Source organism: Pelecanus crispus, chromosome 7 (genome assembly GCF_030463565.1).
Source record: "Pelecanus crispus isolate bPelCri1 chromosome 7, bPelCri1.pri, whole genome shotgun sequence".
NCBI lineage: Eukaryota > Metazoa > Chordata > Aves > Pelecaniformes > Pelecanidae > Pelecanus > Pelecanus crispus.
The window spans coordinates 11,624,325-11,630,324 of NC_134649.1; positions in this window are offsets into that span (position 1 = coordinate 11,624,325).

Below are 6,000 nucleotides of genomic sequence, written 5' to 3' on the forward strand. Positions count from 1 at the left end.
AAGAAAAACTGTTCTGAAGGTTTGCTTAAGGTTTGTCATACATTCCTCTGGAAAACAATGTTATGAATGCAAAAGTTACAGCTGAATTTCTTTACCAGCTTCATGCAATGCAGACTTCATAGCTTATAATTTAATTTTTTGTGGACAAAAATTTTTTGCTTTAGGAAATTCTTTCAGCTTCCTGTTATCCTAAATATTGCAACAATTACTTTTAGAGTTAGAGAACTGGTGCTTGTTAAGATGACAGCTCCTTCAAGGTGACTCATTTTAAAGATGTTATGAAAAATGTTACTTTCTTGTTTGGACAGTGGAGAGCTAAGTCTAAATTGTGAATGCTGTTTGCTTAATGGTTTGCATCTGGGCTCCTTATTTTCTCAGGCTTTTGGTCAGCCATACATTGCCTCAGTTGTCTTTCCTTACTTACCCTTTTCAGACAGTACAGGCTGGTTTCGTTTTACTGTTCAGTCAGTTCCGGTTCACAGCTCCTTGCTGTTTCATCTGTTCTTGCCCAGCAGAGGGGTACCATGTCTTGCAGAAGAATTAAAGCAAAGCAAGCCAAAACTCTTTCATTCATGGTTGGTTTTTCTTTTTTTCCTTATTTCTAAACTACTTTTTGTTGTGAGTAGAAAACGGCAGTCCAAAGACTGAGGAATCCTGCATTTATAAGTTATATTCTGAGTTGGATGCTGCAACAGCTGTTATAAAGATTTCTTTGGAAGCTAATGTGTTTTACATGACATGTATTATGTACTATACTGAAATAATGTATTACGCTTTCCCATGACTTCAGACCCAGGTTGAGGGAGGAACTGGGTAGGCAGATACAGTCTCTGAAGTACATTGGTCTTCAATGATGATTACCTACAACAATAGGCAATTTAATCTTTCAGTTCCTTCTCTCTCTCGTCAACATGTTCTGCCTGGTGCCTTTGCTAGCTTCTGCTTCAGAGGTTTCAGTTTTCCAAAACACCTTCAGCTGGCATTCTGCATCTTTTCTTCTTAATCAGTGAAAGTAACTTGAAGACAAATAGGGTGCCTTCAGTGTAGCATGCTGTCATTTTTATGTAATGTGACTCAGGCATATTGTCATATTCATCACTTGTCAATCAGAAGACAAGTACTGTTCAGCTAGGGAGTTTACTAGTCCTTGGGGAAACAGCCACTGTGCCCTCCTCCCTATTGCATTTCTGTTTTCTGTTGCATTTACACGTGTGCATGGGGAGGGGGGAGCCATTTGTATAATACTGATGTTTGTGCTTGGCCAATCCAAGTACTACTACTTTCATCTGGATTGTAATACAGCATTTAAGACGCACTTTAATCGGTCCAGTTCAGTCATGATACAGTATTTTTTCAAAACTTGTTGCAGTTGGCTGGCTTTTAGCATTGCTTCTTAGGAAGCAAAAATATTATTGGTGGCATGTATTGAAGCCCTAGCTGCTGTTGCTCAAGGCATTACTTAGTTGAGACCTCGGTGATCATGTAAAAAAAGCCATGGCAGATGGAAGCCACAGTAGCAATCAATGCAGAGGGGTGGAAGTTAAGTTGTTCTGGTAGTAGTGCCCTGTCTCACTTAAGACTGAAACAGTGGACTAGCTAGCAGTGTGGCAAATAAAGCCTTTATGTGCTGGGAACAGAGAATTTCTTTAATATAAGTAACCAAAATTATTTTAGAAGGGTGGGATAAATAACACTGGGGTGTCGCCATATCTAATATCTGGGAGCCCCTTATATCAATGTTTTTCATGCAGTCTTCCAATTATATCCCTAATATCTTGGTTGTGGGATACGTGTATCCTGGTGAAATGCCTGGGAGACAGGAATTGCTGGTCCATTGTATATCAAAAGTGAGGTACAGAAGAGTTAAGCAGCTTGCGTGACCAAACAAGTCAATGCCAGAACTGTGATTTAGGCCTAGCTCTTTCAAATCTTGTATTGAAATCCTACCCTGTCAGCTATGTCTTCATGAACACAGTGAAATATCTTTCATTCTCTGAAGAAAATTGTGGTAGCAAATATCCCTAACTCTTCAGCGGAGTGTGTTTTTAATAGAACAGAGCTTTGTCATATTGTAGGAGGCTTCTTCCAAGAATTTCAAAACACTTTTCACATCCCCTGTCTCAAAATAAAACTTATCTCTTACTCCTAGACCAGTTTAAAAACATTGTGGTACCAGTTGCTACCCTCCTTTTGCTTGTTGGTCCCTGCTTTATTTATGTGCATTAAGCTACAGGATTACTCAACTACTTGAAATCCTACTATTGACTCAAGCACTCTCCTCTTTTTCTAATGCATTGTCTGACCAATTTCAGTAAAATCTGTCTAATGGTGATTTAATATCTTTCTGCTTACAGACCTGGGCAGTCAGTGCATTTTTTTATAGATAATTAAGTTATTTAAACATTAGCAAGATAGAAGTTACCTGAATAAATTCTATGCCAAGCAGTTTTACGGCATAGAACATTCTTGGTCTTTCATCCACTTGGCTACGTTTATTTTCTAAAATCCAACTTTGAAAATAGGTACACGGTTTCATTGCAGTACTCTAATATGCTAATCAAGGATATTTAATTATACCCTCTGAAGCTGGCCTCTTTGCTCTTTTACTTTCAATCCACTCCATTTGTCATCTGCAGCGCATTTCTCTCTCTCCTTTTAGTCCCAAGTGTTTCTAAATCCCCATTTCTTCAGGTATCATCAGTCTAAATAATCCTGTATAATTGACAACTTTGTCAATAACTGGCAGTGGCAATTTAGCAGAAAGCACAGTTTAATATCTCCCTTTTTCCAGCCTCCAGGAAGATAGATACACCTGATCTTTCTGCTCATCACTTCACATGTCTCTGTGTTTCCCCTCTCATACTGTTTATTTGCATATGTAAAACTTTGTCCTGGTTTCGGCTGGGATAGAGTTAATTTTCTTCCTAGCAGCAGGCATAGTGCTGTGTTTTGGATTTAGTAGGAGAAGAATGCTGATAACACACTGATGTTTTTAGTTGTTGCTGAGTACTGCTTATGCTAGTCAAGGACTTTTCAGCTTCCCATGCTCTGCCAGGTGCACAAGAAACTGGGAGGGGGCACAGCCAGAATAGTTGATCCAGACTGACCAAAGGGCTATTCCATACCATATGGCGTCATGCTCAGTATAGAAACTGGGGGGGGGGTTGGCCCGGGAGCAGCGATCGCTGCTCGGGAACTGTCTGGGTATCGGTCGGCGGGTGGTGAGCAATTGCATTGTGCATCACTTGCTTTGTATATCATTATTATTATTATCATTATTATACTGTTACTATTATCATTACTATTTTACTTTATTTCAATTATTAAACTGTTCTTATCTCAACCCAGGAGTGTTTCTCACTCTTACTCCTCCAATTCTCTCCCCCATCCCATCGGGGCAGGGGGAGTGAGCGAGCGGCTGAGTGGTGCTGAGTTGCTGGCTGGGGCTAAACCACGACAAACTTGAACCAGCTGAGTCAGTTTTTAAATTTTTTTATTTCAACCTACTATATTCCTCTTTTAATGTTTTTAGTCTTTGTCTCAGGAGGGTGCCATATTAGCTATTATAAAAATGTGCTCCCCTGCCTCCTTCTGGGAACAGAGTGCTTTATCTGCATGTAAAGTGTATCTTGGTTATTCTTCTCTAGGAAAGCTGCTGCACTTGGGGCAAAGTGCTGTTAATGTAACCAAGGCATAATAATAAACAGCAAAAAGCTGCTGAAGAAATTAAATACTTGCCTGAAAGGAGTCATCTGATACTTCTCTAAGGTACTGGGAATTAATTTCTTCCTGGACCTTTATATATTAGCTTTTCGAGTAATCGTTAGTGAGCCATGAGGAATTTTGCTTTCATCTATAAATACTGCATTTATTTGTTTTTGCATAGTTTCAAGAGCTGGGGAAGTTAGTGATGAAGTAGTCTACCATACCATCTTACTATAGCTCGAGGCTCGGTTTTTGGAATGTTGTTTAAATAACATTTTGAGCTTCCAAGTCTGAAGTAAGGCAGGTGGAAAGGGAAATGATATTGAGTATCAATTTAGCAGTTGGTCGCTATAGAAACATGCTGTAAAAAGAACAGTTAACCATGGGCTTAAGGAGGAAAGAATGTTGGAATGAACAACAGAGGGTCAGAGCCTCATTTTGTGCTGCTCAGATAAAGCAGTTGTCTGCCTTAAGAGAGTAACTGGGGTTATTCTAAGTGTAATTCTGGGGTGATTGTCATTAAGTTGCCTTTTTTCTATTACCTAGTATGCGTGCAGTGCACATGGGAAGGCCCGCTGCATGTTGTTCCTTTGGCCAGCTTTCATCGCTGTAGTGTTTTGCAAACCGGGATGCATTGAGGCATAATTTATAAAAAAAATTCCAAGCTCTCAATACATGTTAGGACATACTTGGTGCCCATCTGTCTGAAAGGGAGGTTAGCAAGTTGAATTTTATAAAACAATTTATTTCTATGGAACCTTTTTTTACTGGTGCTACTTGAGATACCTTGTCTTAAAATCTACAAAGTTTTCTGCTGCTTTTCCGATGTTAGAAGGTCTGCAGGGTTAAATTTGATAGCAGCATCACCACACACGCTCAGCTCAAGCAGACACCTTCCCGACATCTCTGGGCCTTGGGTTCATATGGCCTCTTGCTGCCTCTCCCATTCAGTTTTGCTGCTGCTGTTTCAGGTAAGCGCCCTCCAGCCAGACCAGGCTCTCTGGGGTTGTTTCTGCTCTTAGTCACATCAGCGTTGTTGCTGATGCTTATCTCCTCAGATGCTACTGCCTTTCTTTTTCTGTTTGTTGGGCCTGACAGCTCTTTGAGATGCATTCACTGCGGACGGGGAAAAAAAAGACCTTGTGATACAGTCTTTGCAATCAGAGGGCAAACCTGTCCCTTCCAGTGAGGCCCTGTAGCAGCTCTGTGTAGCCTCCTGGCATTTGCCCTTTAATAAAATGTCTCCTTTTGTCTTCAGTAAATCTGACAGCAATCAGCTAGTGCGTATGTGAGGTCATGTTCCTGCTATGAGGAAAGATTGCTATTAGCTACTAGGATGCACTTCTGAACAGACAATTTTCTTCAGTTTCTTAGCTGCCTTTTTACAATGGAAGTGCCATCTGTTACCAATAAACCTGATAGGCTTATGGGTTTTTGGGGGGATTTTTTCTTTTGGTTTGAAAACCCTGATTAAGCTCATCGCTGGCTGAATATAAATGCTAATACATACAGGGGACCAGCCAGGCAAATGGCACTTGGCTAATTTTACTTAATGAGAATGACTGATTCTGCTCAGTCACTTCCTTGCTGAGTTCAGGTTCAGCTAGTAAAGCAGACCCAGGAGCTTTTTGTTAAATGTTTTTAAAAGATGATCGGCTTATAATGATGTTCTCAAACTGTATGATTTCTGTTTGCTGTGATTGCTGTCACATATCAGCTAGAATAATTTTTTTTCTTTATTTAATATAGTGCCAGGCAATATTTCTGGCAAAAGATACATGTGAAATTAGAGCATCTGAAAACACTAATTTGACAATAGCTGTCATTAAATTGTGGATGCGTGGCAAGGCCAGTCTCTCAGTAGCCAAATGGCTGTGTGTGTAAAAGTAGAGAAGGTGTAAGATCTAATTAAACACAACTTTCAGTAGTCTGATAAGTATATAAATCCTAAATCTGCAAAAATAAAGTGAGCCTGTCAGTGGAGGTGTTGGTATACATGTGTTACTCACTTAAAAAAACAAAAGATGAAAAGAACATGTAATACCAGAGCTTGCCATAAGCCTTTCTGCCAGCTTTATGGGGTTGCCGTTGCAAATCTGAATTTGAAAGTATGTTTTTTCTCTGATCTTGCTGTAAGATAGACCTCTACAAGAAACAGAAAATTTTCTGCACCACTGTTCATGTCACAAGGCTGTGAAGAAAAGTTCCACTAAAGTGTGTTTTATGGAAAATGGTGTTTAACAACCTTTTCTATAGAAAACCTTTACTTTCTCAGCTGCATATGATTCCTGCTCA